General features: G+C 41.6%; 1 pseudogene; it reads right to left on the reverse strand.

The window, feature by feature from the left end:
- Positions 1–7676: 7676 nt before the first annotated feature.
- Positions 7677–15640, reverse strand: LOC115619259 (annotated as a pseudogene).
- Between the last annotated feature and the right edge of the window lie 445 nt (positions 15641–16085).

The following is a 16085-nucleotide window of genomic DNA, read 5'->3' on the forward strand; positions in this document are numbered from 1 at the left end:
GCCAATCCATCTGGCCTTTTCAAGGTCCTCCCCTTTGACCTGGAGGATTGATGAAAAACTGTCTGTGGCCCAGAGCCCCTAACCACCTCTCCCAGGGCTCTGTAGTCCTTAATGTTCTCCAGGCTACTGCTATCTATATCGCTAGCACCTGCATGGACCACTAGAAGTGGGTAATAGTCAGTAGGACTTACTAGACCAGGCAGCCTCTCAGCCTTTTTTAAAAAGGCATTCTTTCTGGTTCCTTACCACATTAGTCGCAGGGGACACCCCGCGCAGTGGGTAAGGTTAGTTTGGTGCTGGTTGTCTGGACTCTGGTATCTGGGTGGAGGTCAGGATCATGGGTACCACTGCCTCCAAAGGGGGAGTCCTGAAAAGGTCCCCACTGGCTTGCATTTTGCAACACTATGGAATCTGCGTGGAGGGCAGGACCACTGCCACTGCCTCCATAGGGGGAGTTTTGAAGAAATCCCCATTGGGTTGCATTTTGCAACACTGGAAACAAATTGGTGAACCCCTGGTTGGTTCGGTTACTCAGGAGACTCTGGTAAAATACTGTAACCAAAGGTGGCCGTTGTGCAAACCGGATTTTGGGGAAAAGTGGCCTGCAAAAGGCACAATTAATTATAATACTTTGTTACAATTGATGTTATACTTGAGACGAGAAGGAAAGTGCGATGAAGTAGCTTATGCAGAAATGTTTTTCACTTTGAGAAATCATCGGGAATGGCGAAAGGATTGGAGTTTAAATCTTGCACTCCAGGACCTGTTAGTGTTGCCCTTGGAGAAAGATAGTAAAATTCGCTTAAATGCTGTTGCTCTTCATGCAGCATAGGACAGTTATGCACTAAACATTTGAGGAATGCGGAGGAGGATTTGGATTTGATGGTAGCCCCCCAGAGAAGGGGTATTGTGAATAACGGGGCCGAAGGTGCTGACAATGAGAATCGAGCACAAGCACAGGCACAGGCACCGGAAAGGGAGATGTTAGAGGGGGGCTGAAGGATTTTGCCCTATAGCAGGGAGAACTAGGGATAACAAGGGGAAACTGTGATTGCGCCTTTAAGACAAGCTGTGGGCAATGATGGTCCAGTCACAATAATGATTCCCTTTACCATTATAGATTTGAAAATTTGGAAACAAGTGGCTGGTAATTATGCATCATGCTTGTGAGAGTGTTGACAGGGATATCATTAGTCATATGGCTCGGACCGCAGTAGAGCAACAAATAATGGCAGGCACATTGGCAGGTACAGTGAATCTTCATGTACCTACTGCTGATCCTAACTGGGACCCTAATCAGGACCAGGACAGGCAGGCTTTGAAACAATATCAGAGGTGGATTTTATTCAGTATTAGGAATGCAGTCCCCAAGGCAGTGAGCTGGTCTAAGCTATATGAAATAAAGCAAGATATAAATGAATCGCTCTCTGGATTCGTGGAAAGATTAAAAGAGGCGATGAGTAAAAGGTACAAAAGCTTAAGGGAGAGGACCAATATGATTTGGGAAAAATAATGGATGTGTCCTGGGAGACCTATTGCAATCGGACCACCATTGCTCTGGTGCAAGTTCCCCGAAATGGTTCAAATGGTGGTGGAAAGGGGTTCGAGTCCCTGATTATTAATATTGTTGGTTGATAAAATACAATATTGTGTATTGTGGGTTAATCTGTTATTGTATATGTGGGGGCATAAGATAAGCTCCAGAGTAAAATCGGAATGTGCCCCTGTCCATGGCAGGGGGTTGGAACTAGATGATCTTAAGGTCCTTTCCAACCCTAACTATTCTATGATTCTGTGATTCTAAAAGGAAAACTGTTGGCTGTTGCTCTCACCCAGGAAAGCAGGAAAGGGGGGAGCTGCCCGGGAGGAAAGGGTCGGAAAGAAGGATTACATGGAAAGGTTTGTGAACAGACTCCACGGGTTCACTGAGAGAATGATCAGTGTGCAATTTGTAAACAGAGGGAGCACTGGAAGAGAGAATGCCCTCAGAGCCAAAATAAACACTGGAGATTTAGTGGAATGTCAGGGCAGACAAATCGATGACTTTAGATGAAGATTGAGGAGGAGCAGGGGAAGATTCAAAACCCTCCCCAACAGAGTCCCTGGTTACAGTTAGGTTGGGGAATGATAAGGTAAAATTTCTTGTAGAAACAGAAGCTACTTATTCTGCTATAAATACTTGTAAAGGGTAATTAATCAAGCAAACAGCTTCAGTCATTGGTGCCACAGGGTGGACAAGAACCCGGCCTGTCTTTCAATCTCTAAATTTTAAAACTGGCAAACGGATGTTGACCCATCAATTTCTTTCCATGCCCAAGTGCCCCATGTTTTTATTGGATAGAGATATACTAAGTAAATTACATGCATAAATTAGGTTTAAAGAAAGAAAAATTCAGATACATCTTCCTGATGAAAAGACTGTGGAGGCCCTCCTGTATCCTCTCCCCTTGTGTCGTGGTTTGAGCCCAGCCGGTAACTCAGAACCACACAGCCGCTCGCTCACTCCCCCCCTTCTTCCTCCCCCCGCTCCCGGAGGGATGGGGAGGAGAATCGGAAGAATGTAACTCCCACGGGTTGAGATAAGAGCAGTCCCGCAACTAAGGTATAATACAAAACCACTACTGCTACCACCAATGATAATAATGATTAGCGAAATAACAAGGGGAGAGGATACAATTGCTCACCATCCGCCGACCGATACCCAGCCCGACCCGAGCAGCGATATGGGCCTTCCGGGTAACTCCCCCCGGTTTATATACTGGGCGTGACGTGCTGTGGTATGGAATACCCCTTTGGCCAGTTTGGGTCAGGTGTCCTGTCTCTGCTTCCTCCCGGCTTCCCCTCCTCCCTGGCAAAGCATGAGACTGAGAAAGTCCTTGGTCGGAGTAAACGTTACTTAGCAACAACGAAAAACATCGGTGTTATCAGCATTGTTCCCAGGCTGAAAGTTAAAAAACACAGCACTGCACCAGCTACTAAGAAGGAGAAAAATGACTGCTATAGCTGAACCCAGGACACCTTGTTATTTCCCTTATCATTATTATTATTGGTGGTAGTAGTAGTGGTTTTGTATGGTACCTTAGTTACTGGGCTGTTCTTATCTCAACCCGTGGGAGTTACATTCTTTCCATTCTCCTCCCCATCCCTCCGGGGGGAGTGAGCAAGCAGCTGCGTGATTTTGAGTTACTGGCTGGGCTTAAACCACGACAACATCTCAGGGGTCCCCTATAAAACATAACTGTTAAAAGGAGTCCAGCTACCTTGGAAGGTAGCAATAATGCACTGCAAGGCATATCAATTTGATAACGCTCCAGTGAATATTGGTAATTTTGTTGCTGACAAAGCAGCCAAAGCAGCTGTGGGCGGGGACCTTTTATTAATATTACCTAGTTTTTTAGGAGCCAAGAAGAATGATGAAGGATGGTGGGTTACTCCAAGCAGGCAAGTAATAATTCCCCAGCCTCCTAAAAATAGCTGAAGAAAATCACCAGGCAACTCATGGGGGAACAGAATCAATGACCGAGACTTTGAAGCTCCAAGTTCTGAGTATGCAAATGGCTGGAATTATAAAAGTGTTATAAAGAAGTGTGAACCTTGTTTACCATGCTAAGAGATCCCCACCTGGAACAACAAAGGCAATTGTCCAGGAGACTATTGGCAAGTGGACTTTACAGAATTGCCACGGCATAACGTGCTCAGATATATATATTGGTACTAATAGGTACATTTTCTGGTTAGCCAGAGGCTTTCCCTTGTCGCACCAATATGGCTCATGAAGTAGTAAAACATTTATTGAATCAAATAATACCCCAATATGGTGTACCAGCAGGCTTGTCCTCGGACAGAGGTCTGCATTTTGTTGCAGAAGTAGTTAGGAAGGTGGAAGAGTGTTTGGGAATTAAGTGGGATCTGCATACCCTGTATAGACCTCAGGCTAGTGGGAAAGTGGAACATATGAATCAGACACTCAAGTTACAGTTAAGTACCAATTGCTTTGTTAAGGATACAAATACAGCCAGGAAGGAATCATGTGAGTCCATATGAACTGAAGTATGGGCAGCCTTACCAACTGCCTTTCATTCCTGGTGATATGTCTTTGCAGGGAAAACAGGATCTCAGACAATACCTGCTGGCACTGGGTAAAACTCTTAGCTCTGGTAATATCTTGGTAGGACATTACCCAAACTGTAGCTGGACAACGCAACTCCAGATTAAGGGACCCCAAACTGTCTATTGGAATGCTCCAGAAGGCAAAGGGTGGTATTGGTTGTGTAATAACACTGCTAGAAATGCCCTTCCCCCAGGATGGACTGGAACATGTACGCTGGGTGTTGTACTCCCGCATGCTATACAAGTGTTACAGATTGAGGTATCCAGCCTATCCCAGGTAACATTGCAGAACCGTATGGCACTTGGCACAAACATACATAGACCAGAGCGACGAGAGTGGCAGAATATCCACAGATCTAGCAGAAATCAGGAAGCAGACTGTCCTGGGTTCAGCACTAGCAGTCATTTTTCTCCTTCTTAGTAGCTGGTGCAGTGCTGTGTTTTCTACTTTAGCCTGAGAACAGTGCTGATAACACACCAATGTTTTTAGTTGTTGCTAAGAAATGTTTACTCCGATCAAGGACTTTTTCATTCTCATGCTCTGCCAGTGAGGAGGGGCACGGGAAGCTGGGAGGAAGCAGAGACAGGACACCTGACCCAAAGTAGCCAAAGGGGTATTCCATACCACAGCACATCATGCCCAGGATAGAAACTGGGGGGAATTACCCGGAAGGCCCAGATCGCTGCTCGGGTCGGGCTGGGTATTGGTTGGCGGGTGCTGAGCAATTGTATTGTGCATCACTTGTGTTTATTGTTTGCTTTTCCTTTTCCCCTTTGTCGTGGTTTAAGCCCAGCCGGTAACTCAGAACCACGCAGCTGCTCGCTCACTCTGGTGAGTTACCGGCTGGGCTTAAACCACGACACCCTTTTAGTTTTATATTTTCTCCCCTCGTTATTTCCCTTATCATTATTACTATTGGTGGTAGTAGTAGTGGTTTTGTATTATACCTTAGTTACTGGACTGTTCTTATCTTAACCTGTGGGATTTACATTCTTTCCATTCTCCTCCCTATCCCTCCAGGAGCTGGGGGTGGAAGAATGGGAGGAGTGATCGAGTGGCTGCATGGTTCTGAGTGAGTTACCAGCTGGGCTTAAACCACTACACAGACAAAGATCTTACATCAGGCCATTAGAGATGACGCTTCCTGGGGATTTGAAGAATTATGGCATGGACTTACTTCTTGGCTACCAAATTGGATATGTTTAAAAAACTTGTTTGTGATCATTATAGTAATAATTTGTGTCTGTATCCTAGCATGTATCATGATTCAATTTTGTAGTTGCTGATCATGATGGTGAATTAGAATCAAATATGGGTAAAGGGCATAGAATGAGACTTACAGGATATATGTATATCCTGTAAGTCTCAAAGGGGGGAAATGTAGGCTTAAATCATAGGTTTAAACTAGCAGTAGTGTGTATGGCTTTAAACTAACATAGTAAAATACAGCAAACTGTTCTAACTTGCTAACACATAGAGAGAAAGGAATGTTCGGCTGATGGGGGAAGGAACATCATGGGACTGATAACAAGTGAGGAGATGATAGTAAATAAGACCAAGTATACCAGCCTTCAGGATAGCAGGGTGGCACCCAACATGGAGCTAGACTGGAACAGAACAGAAGCAAGGACATACCACTGCTAACTCAGCACTAGGACCTTGTGAGCGTGTGCAAGCACTGAGGTCATTCAGTAAACACAGTGAGGAAGACACCCACCAGAGACCCCCACCAGAGACCCCCACTCAGCAGGAAAGCGCATGTGTAATTAGGATGCAGATATTATAATTAGTTCCTGGAAATCTCATGAATATGCAAATCATTTCCAGGAAAAGCTGCAAAGATGCATGAGTATGCTAAATATATATGTAGCCACTGCCGGCAAAGTAACAGGTGCGCTTACCTTTGCGAAGCTATTCATGCATGCACCCAGCGCTGCAACAAGGAATGCTTCTTTCTAAAACTCCACATCGAGTCTTAGAGAGTTTTGCCAACCAACTTTTGTGGTAACAGTACAGAAGACGTGAGGTCTGATACTGCAGTGGTTATAAGCATCCTACAACAGCCTTTTCTCACTGATAAAGAGTAGTGAATATTGGAGGTGCAAGATTCTGCTGGATTAGGCTTTAAGCATAAGTACATTATGCAACACATTGTAAGGTGACATCTCAAAATAAAATACTGTGGGTTAATGTAATGCAGAATTAACACATACAGTTTACATCCCCAACGTAAGAAGGACATGGACCTGTTGGACCGAGTCCAGAGGAGGGCCATGAAGATCATCAGAGGGCTGGAGCACCTCTCTCCTATGAAGACAGGCTGAGAGAGTTGGGCTTGTTCAGCCTGGAGAAGGCTCCAGGAAGACCTAATAGCAGCCTTCCAATACCTAAAGAGGGTCTACAAGAATGCTGGAGAGGAGCTTTTTAGAAGAGCAAGTAGTGATAGGACATGGGGGAATGGCTTTAAACTGAAAGAGGGTAGATTTAGATCAGATATTAGGAAAAAATTCTTTACTGTGAGGGTGCTGAGGCGCTGGCACAGGTTGCCCAGAGAAGTTGTGACTGTCCCATCCTGGCAGTGTTCAAGGCCAGGCTGGATGAGGCTTTGAGCAACCTGGTCTAGTGGAAGGTGTCCCTGCCCATGGCAGGGGGGTCAAAACTAGATGATCTTTAACGTGCCTTCCAACACAAATAATTCTATGATTCTATGATAATTTATTCTGAAATGTTCATTTTAGTCTCTTTTGAGATATGACTCATGTCTCTCATAGAGACCTCACCTGATCTACCAGAATATATAACAAGTTATTGTATAGCAAAAAAAAAAAAATCTACTTACTTTAAGATAAAATCTAGTTCAGGTAAAATAATTTTGTTCAAGTTTTTACAGTTACACAGTTGTCCTTTTTTTTGTGGAGCACAAAGAAAGTGTAAATTTTTGCATCATAACTATCTATGCATATTATGTGACCACAGAAATGTTAATCATTACTTCAGAAAATCAACCATCAGTTCTATTCATGCAGAAACACAGGCTGCGGAAGCTTGTTCAGCAGAAACCATAGTACTGTGATTTTCACAGCCACATGATTAATTATTCTGTTAGAAAGACTCACAAATACTAAAACTGAGTTACTTTTTGCATAAATAATACCAATTCTTCCCTGATGTAGTTTAGTTAGTCTGTAATCCACAAACAATTGATATAGCAATATGACTGTATCATGTCTATCTGTAATGCTCATGTTTTCAAAACAAGCAATGTTTAAAGGATTATGGGATGCTAATTAAATATGGTAAACATACTGTACAAATATAATTGCATTAGCAATTTTATTCCAAGCTGTCAATTAGGCATTCCTCCAAAATATTACCAGTGAAGACAAATTATACTATCAAATATGGCTTCCAGAACAAGCACCCTCTAACAAGAATCAAACCTATTTGCAAAAGATAAAAACAACAAATAAAACCAACACCCACTCTTTTAAAATTTCATTTGAAACAAAATTTCTAAATAGCTTCTGTATATAGTACATCAATTGCATTTATTTTTTTAATGTACTTAAACAGAAGTCACCAGGTAAGAGCCAGAATAATGTTTAGGAATCTGAGTTCTGCTGCAGTCTGGATTTTCAGTCTTTGAGTCACGTTTCTTTGTGATGTTATTTATTGACATTGGTATTTGTGATGGCCGAGCAGAACTGCTGTCCGCACTACTCTTCCTGGGACTTGGACTGTAGCTGAAAGGAGTCACTCTTGCTGCAACAGTACCAGTAGGGCAGTTATGTTTCCTCGAGCTACTGGAACTGAATGGTGTACACTCACTAACATTACTTTCATTATTTTCTGGTGCAGGAACAGGATTATTCTGTACAGGTTTTGCTTCTTTTCTTGTCTGGACTCTTTATCTGAAAGAAAGCTTTTGGATAATTTTCTAAACCAATGGTACAAACAGGAACGTTTCTGTTCCCTGGATTTTGTTTTTCATTAATCTCTTTAGAATCTTTATCATTCACAATCCCTTTCTCTGAAACACTGTCAAAGGCAGGGGGAGCATTTCCAGTTGGGGATCTTCCAGACTGAGGTTTATTAATAGGGCAGTCTTCTATCCTCACCCACACACCCTCTGTCTTACAGACAGATGGTGCCATCTGATAAATTAGAGTTTTGGAATCAGAATAATTTGTTGCACCTGAGGAAGAATACTGAGGATCATTCATTATTTGAGGAATTTCATTTTCTTTTATTTTTCTCCAAGTACCTTTCACTGGTGCTTGAGTTTCCTTACTTTGTTTGTGTCTGGAAACAGAACTTCCATGTTGCTTTTCATCTTCACTTTTTTTTTTCCCCACTGGATTCTGAAGATGCTGACAGAATTGAGGAAGAACTTCCAGTTCTTCGCCAAGTGCTTACACGAGGAAGCGATGAGGAATGCTTACTATGTTCACGCTTCCATGTTCCTGATCTATGAATTGGCAATCTAGATGGACTCTCAGAATGAGAACGAGCTATGTCATAATGTTTTGCTGGTCTCCCATCATATTCTATGGGACTCAGATTAGGGGGTAAATTTTGCCAACCACTAGTCTGGGCAGTTAAATGAGTGGATAAAGACATATCGGGAAGAGATGGACTTAAAACTGGAGTCTGTATTTGGAACCTAGTGGGAGAGCCTGACCTGTAAGGAGACAGAGATTCAAATGAAGCAGACTCTTCTAATTTCTGTCATAAAGTTGGACTCAAAGATTCTTTAATAAAAGTTGACTGACAAACCAGAACAGGTCTTTCAGATCTGTCAGATTCACTTCTGCTAGATTTTGTGGATGACATTCTGGATAGTTCAGCCTTTTTGTTTGATCCACCACTACTGAGAATTTGGTTTAATCCTTTTGAAGCAGACCCAGTTCTGGGAATGCCACTGGTACTCTTAGGTAAGGCAATTTGCTTTGTAACATTTTCCTGGCTTATCTGCCTGCCTGGTGCTATATATAACATTCTTCCTGAACTTGAAGATTTAGTTGAAGCTGTACTAGGAGATGATGTCCTTGGCAACTGAGACAGTTTGTTGGGAGGACTTATACCATTTCTTCTTGGGGAAATTGAGTTTCAGCCTGGAGATTGCAGAGGTCTGCTTAATGGCTGCTGTCAAGGTCTAGAAGGAGTGGAGTCTCTAGATCCTGATCTAGAAAGTCCTTTACTTGATCCACTCTGTTGAGATGGTTGTCTAGTTACAGGAGCTGACTCAGGGTTCACTGATGACTTGACTCCTCTTGGAGAACTAACAGAACTTCGACCTTCACTGGTATTCCTGGAGTTTGTATTTTTTAGTGGGGGACCTTTTTTGGAAACAGGACTAGTACTTGAGGAACTATTTTGAACTCCCAGAATATGAATCATTGTCCTACCACATGATATTGAAGTCATACTTGTTTGCTGTAGTTGATTTAACTGGCTTGAAACTTCTGAATTGGAGCAATCTTTTCTTGCAATTATACTTTTTTTTACCCCCTCCTTTGATTCCCTTATTTTCAGATTCTACTTTTTTAGACCCCAATGTACTCTTCCCCCCTGGCTTAAGAATTCTTGGACCTTTATTACTAGTAAAAGGCTTTTCTTCTTGGTCTGAAGTAAGATGAAATGGTGACCCTAGAGAAATACCAGATTTTAATGAAAGGATAGAGTCAGAGTCTGATGAAGTTTGTCTAGCCGGTGATGCAGCAGCTGCAGCTTGATGCAAGCTACTTACTATAGAATTTGCACCTTCTTGTATAGCTTTCCAATCAAAATTCTCTGAATCAGGTGATAAATCATGTTCTGAATCCAGCCTTTCTATCTCTCTCAAATCCAGTGTTAAATCTTCTGCCAATATATCACCCATATTTCTGGAATTATTTTTTTCACTTTCACTCTTTACTGATGAGGGCTTTTTCTTTTTAGGCATAGCAGAACTAATGCATTCCTGCAACAGATCATCTTCTGAGTCAATACTGAGAGAACTCAGAGAGCTGTTTCTAGAGAAACATACAGGAGTATCTTCAACATGAAATGATTTAGGTGCATAACCAGAAATCTGTGGTCTATCTGATATCTGTGAATAAGGAGCCTCAGTTTGTTTTGCAGGTTCACTTACTTTGTTGTTGTTTTCTTGATCAATATTGCTAAAGGAACTAGGAGATGAATTGCGAGAAAAACATACAGGTGTGTTTTCAATAGCAAAATTCTGCGTTTTCTCATCTGCACCTGCTCCTCTGTCTGAAATATCTTTAGCTGACTGAGAGAAAGGTTGGCTTCTGCCTGTTGGGTATTTCTGACAAACTTGTGTCCTATTACTTGGTTGATGATTTGAAGACTGTTCTGTATTACTGCAGTCTTCAGTTTCATTGTTTCGCAATTCTGCCTTCTCCCTTGAAAGGTCAACATCATCATCAAAATCTAAAGAACTTAGGGAAAACCAATAAGGAGTTCCCTTAATAGGCATGTAATGATGAGGGGAATCAAATGCAAAGCTTCCTTTTACATGCTCTTCATTATTTGGAAGTTTGTCATTAAAATATCTTGAATAATTTTTAAGATTCTGTTTCTTTGTGTCTCTGTTCTCTGAATAGCTTCTTTCATTATTAATATAGCATTTAGGCTCTGTGTTTTTTCTTACATGTGCTCTATATTCATTATTTTGGGGAATGGGCTTTACTGGTGATGTTGGCTTCCTTTTATCATGTTCTGACTGATTTTTGTTACTTACAGATAAAGATGCTTGTTGAATTTGATCCATTATCTTCTTCACTCTGAAAGGTTTGTGACTTTTTCCTTTTGGCATAGCTGAGTTAATACATTCAGCCAGAATATCACCCTTTTCTGTTTTGTCATCATGCAGTCCTGGGGCAGTCCTAGTTGAGCTTTTTGCTCTCCTAGAGTCATCTGTACTTATACCTTCTGTAGGAACGGTGTCTCTCTTTTCAAACTCCCCTGACTCTGCCCTTGTACCCACATTCTCTACATTGGCCAACTCATTTGGTAGTGATTCTATTGTGAGGTCACTCAAAGATGTAGCTGTTGAAAAATTTATTGGTGTATCCTCAACAAAACATACCCGTGGCATATCATCTCCAGGTGTAAAACTCACATGCTTTTGGGATTGCAATCCAGTTTGAGAAGGCAGAAGTTTGTAAACTGGCAGTTGGCTTGTCTTTCTGGTTACAGGAGGAGGTATTTTTGAAGCAGATGCTTGAGAAGGCTTTTTAGCTTTATGTGAAGATTTTGTTGGCATTGCAGAAATAATACATTCTTCCAATATTTCAATATCATCATCGGAATAACCCATAATGTCTTTTTCTGCTTCAGTAGGCTTCTCTGCCTGCTGTTCAGGTTCTGCTTCATTTCCATGCACAGGAGGCATAATTCTTAACTCTACATCTTTCTGTATAAACAGTTCAGCAAGACTCAGACCACTTAGGCTAGAAGAGCAAGAAAATTCATCCGGTGTACTTTCTGTGGCAAAATGTAACAACGTATCAGCATCTGGCAGTACCTGAACTCTTTGAACAGCTTCATTTACAGCTACCTGTCTAGGACCAGACTCTCTCTTTTCTGCATTAGGTACTTTGCCTTTAGCTACTTCCCTCTTTACTCAAGCTCCTTGAGCAGGAGGGGGTTTTTTGCTTCTGCTTGGAGGCATTGTTTGTCCAGGGCTGTCTGGAAGATCACTGGGACTTATAATACCACTTATCATTCCACTGCAAGGCTCACTTTGAACTGAACTAGCAATTGAATGGCTTTCGAAACTATCCAGGGAACTTACAGAAGTACATCTGCTAAACATGAGTGGAGTCTCCTGCACATAATGTTCTGGTGGACTTTTAGGAGTGTGCACACCACTCTTTGAGGGAGATTTGGCACCTGAAGAAAATTCAACAGCTTTATGTTTAGAAGAGTCAGAAGGAGATAAACTAGGAGTCTGAAATTGACTAGATTTTGTTCTAATGTGCTTAGATATTGATGCAACTTTACGTACTACGCTTTTTGTAGACAAAATCCCATTGTTTTTCTTTAGTTCTGCTATCCGTAATGTGTTACTAGCATCTGTCACATGTATGGATTGATTGTGTCCTCTTTCATCTTCAGCTGATGACAAAGACGACAAAGAGCTACACCTTGAAAAACATATTGGCATATCTTCCACACAGTAAGTTTGTATATTTTCCTGATTAATAGAGGGAGTCTTACAAGAGGTAGTCTTCTGAGCATGACTGCTTCTACTCTGTGCAGAACTTCGGTAAACATGACTCTGTCTCTGAACTACCTGAAGGGGTTGCTATGTTCCCATAGCTTGAGGAAATATGATCAGTTTTAGTGCTTTGCACTGATGAACTGTTTGAAAAAGTAAAAGATGGCTTCTGGGAAGAGGGATGAACTTCTGTTGAATATTTTAGACTATAATCAATAGGCTGATCAACATGATATTCCTCTTCATTGTACTTTATGCTATAATTGGTTGGTCTGTCTTCTTCTTTGTGTTGTTCCTCCTCTGAGTAGTGTTCACTATAGTTGGTTGGCTTATCATGGTCATAATCAACCTGACACAAGGATGGGTTTACTTTCTGATTCATTCCAAGAGTTGAGCCTACTCTGCTCTGCTCTGCACCAGTGGATTCTCTTGATCTAAAAGAAACACGCTCTTGCTGTCCAAAAGGTGACTGGTATTTAATGCACTTATCTCCACTTTCAGTGTATATGGAATAAGTTGCATTTTGGCTCCCTAACTGCCTTTGTTCATATTGGTTTATTTCATCATCTATTAGATGCTTAGGCCTTGCCCATCTTTCGTTTTGAGAGGGACTTTGCCTTTCAGAGTTTAACTGTTCATCTGAATATTTAAGACTGTAATTAATAGGAGTGTCTAGCTCTTCATCATTGTCATCCATATAATTTGCACTATGTATTTTATGTGCCAAGTCAGCTGGGTATTGACCATAACTACTAAACTTACTTTCATTATCTTCTGAGTAAGATTCAATGGAAGGTTTTGTTTGGCCTCTTTTGCCATAGCCATCACTGCTGCTGACACTATTTAAACTATCATTTGAAGCTCTCCTGTATTCAATTTTCGTATAAGGCATAGAATCATAGAATCATAGAATAGTAAGGGTTGGAAAGGACCTGAAGATCATCTAGTTCCAACCCCCCTGCCATGGGCAGGGACACCTTGCCCTAAACCACGTGGTCCAAGGCTCTGTCCACACTGGCCTTGAACACCGCCAGGGATGGAGCATCCACAACCTCCCTGGGCAACCCATTTCAGTGCTTCACCACCCTCACTGTAAAGAACTTCTTCCTTATATCTAATCTAAACTTCCCCTGTTTAAGTTTGAAGCCATTACCCCTTGTCCTACCACTACAGTCCCTAAGGAAGAGTCCCTCCCCAGCATCCTTGGATGCTGGGAAATAGGACATGTCCTGTTTGAATTCTCGGATTTAGGAAAGTATGTATTTGAGTGAGTATGGACAGCAGCCGTTCTTGGGACATTTCTGTCTTCTGTCAAACACTGCATTTCAGAAGTGGAACAAGAACTTCTGTCTTCTTGTGGAATATGCATGCTTGTTATTTCTTCCATAACTTTGGCAATCTGAGCTGCAGCAGTAACCTGTACTCCTATTTTCTTAGAGTTGCCAGTATTCTCTGTAACTGGATGATAGCTATTTAAACTTACTGCTCCACTCCTATTGAGACTTCTGTCTTTCTCAGATTGAGAGTTTTCTATGTTTCCTCTACTAGAGGAAGAGGAGCCAGCCAATACTGTAGCATTTAAATATGGTGAAAGTACAGCCCTATAACCAGTATTAAAACTCTCTGATCTGCCAATCCCATCATCACATTGACTGGAATCCAAAACATACTCATATCTATTTTGCTTATGTCTCTGCTTATTATGGTGAGATGCTTTTGGACTTAAATTATCTATGTTGTCAGAAGTCTCTGATAAATGCTGAGCATCTAATTCTGCTTCCAGTGCCTTTTGTTTTCTAACATGAAGAAATGGTAATCTTGATCTTGGAGACATAATGTTGGTGTCATATTTTACTGGCCTATTTGCCATCAGGTTTCTTAGAGCTGCAGCGCTGCCCATTGCTATCATTTTGTGTTTTGAGTAAATGAGATTTTTGAGCATGCTCACTGCTCCCATGTCCCACAGCACCTCCTGATCTTTTGCATTTCATGCAGAAAGATTCCACAGGGTCCCACATGCATTACTGACTATTGTCAAACTGTGTGACTTCAAATGCTGTAACAAGGTTTGTAAGCAGCTGTTCTCTCGCAAGATTTGCCTGGTGTTGAGTGATTGAAAACAAAAGTCAATAAGTGGCATTTCAAAAGGATAAGAGACAAAGCAAAACAAAACCCTATCATGCTATAGGCAAGTTTAATCCATAGTAAGGATAATTATAAATTCTTCAGTGCAAATTTATCTTATTTTTTCCTCAAGTTTTCATCTAAATGTTAATCAAATTCTACCCAACTATGAACAGTTTGCTCCCACACTATCCTCTTCATATAAACCATTCCAGGTGGTTTCCTATGGCTGATTGATAATAAATTAGGAATTTCTTCTCTCTTTCCAGGAAAAACTTTTAGTACAATTAATCATTTAGCAAGCAGCATATATATTAATCCTTCTGTATATTTATGTTATATGAAGTAAACACTTGCCTTATCAAATCAATTTAGAAAATGAATGCTTAATTACTATACTTAAAGAATGCATTCATATTAAGACTTGGTCATACAAACTATTAAATATACTTTTGGTACCACTACTGAGTCTCAGAAAAACAGAATGTATATTCACCTGTGGTTCTCATTAGTAGCAATTAAGCTAGAAACATTTCTTAATACTCCTCTTCCACTTTCTATGATGGATAAAGTGTTTGTTTGGCTCCGGTATGTCAGTGTACCAACTAGAAATACAAGAGCACCATCAACAGCACATATATTGTCTTTGTTCTCAGCACAGTGTGCTGACAAATTCCATAAGGCACTCAAAATGCATTTAAGGGTAGATTCCTAGGAGAATAATAAAATGAAAGAATTAGAAAGTTTTAAACTATTGATCATAAGCCCTCAGAAGTAGGTAAATTGGCTTCAAGGAGGTACTGACTATCATGGTTTAAGCCCAGTCAGTACATCAGAACCACGCAGCTGCTCTCTCACTCCCCCTCTTCTTCCTCCCCCCGCTCCCAGAGGGATGGGGAGGAGAATCAAAAGAATGTAACTCCCACGGGTTGACATAAGAGCAGTCCAGTAACTAAGGTATAAAACAAAACCACTATTGCTACCACCAATAATAATAATGAAAAGGGAAATAACAAGGGGAGAGGATAAAATTGCTCACCACCCGCTCACCAGCGTACGTTTCCAGCCATCCGGTGGTTGCTTCCACCATGGTAAGCACATGGCGCTTGCCTTCGTGGGTCGGCAGGAGTGTGATATAGCCAATCTGCCAGGCATCCCCATACTTGTACTTCAGCCATCGTCCTCCATATCAGAGAGGCTTTAACCCCTTGGCTTGCTTAATTGCAGCACGTTTCACATTCGTGAATAACCTGGGCAATAGCATCCATCGTTAAGTCCACCCCTCGATCATGAGCCCATCTATATGTTGCATCTCTGCCTTGATGGCCTGAGGTGTCCTGGGCCCACCGGGCTAAAAAGAATTCACTCTTATTTTGCCAATATAAATCAATGAGACACTTCAATCTTAGCAGCTTTATCCACTTGCTGGTTATTCTGGTGTTCCTCAGCGGCCCGACTCTTGGGTACATGAGCATCTACATGGCATACCTTCACCACCAGGTTCTGCAGCCAGGCAGCGATATCTTGCCACAATGCAGCAGCCCAGATGGGTTTACTTCTGCGTTGCCAGTTGCTCTGCTTCCATTGCTGCAACCACCCCCACAGGGCATTTGCCACCATCCA

Source organism: Strigops habroptila, chromosome W (genome assembly GCF_004027225.2).
Source record: "Strigops habroptila isolate Jane chromosome W, bStrHab1.2.pri, whole genome shotgun sequence".
Classification (NCBI taxonomy): domain Eukaryota; kingdom Metazoa; phylum Chordata; class Aves; order Psittaciformes; family Psittacidae; genus Strigops; species Strigops habroptila.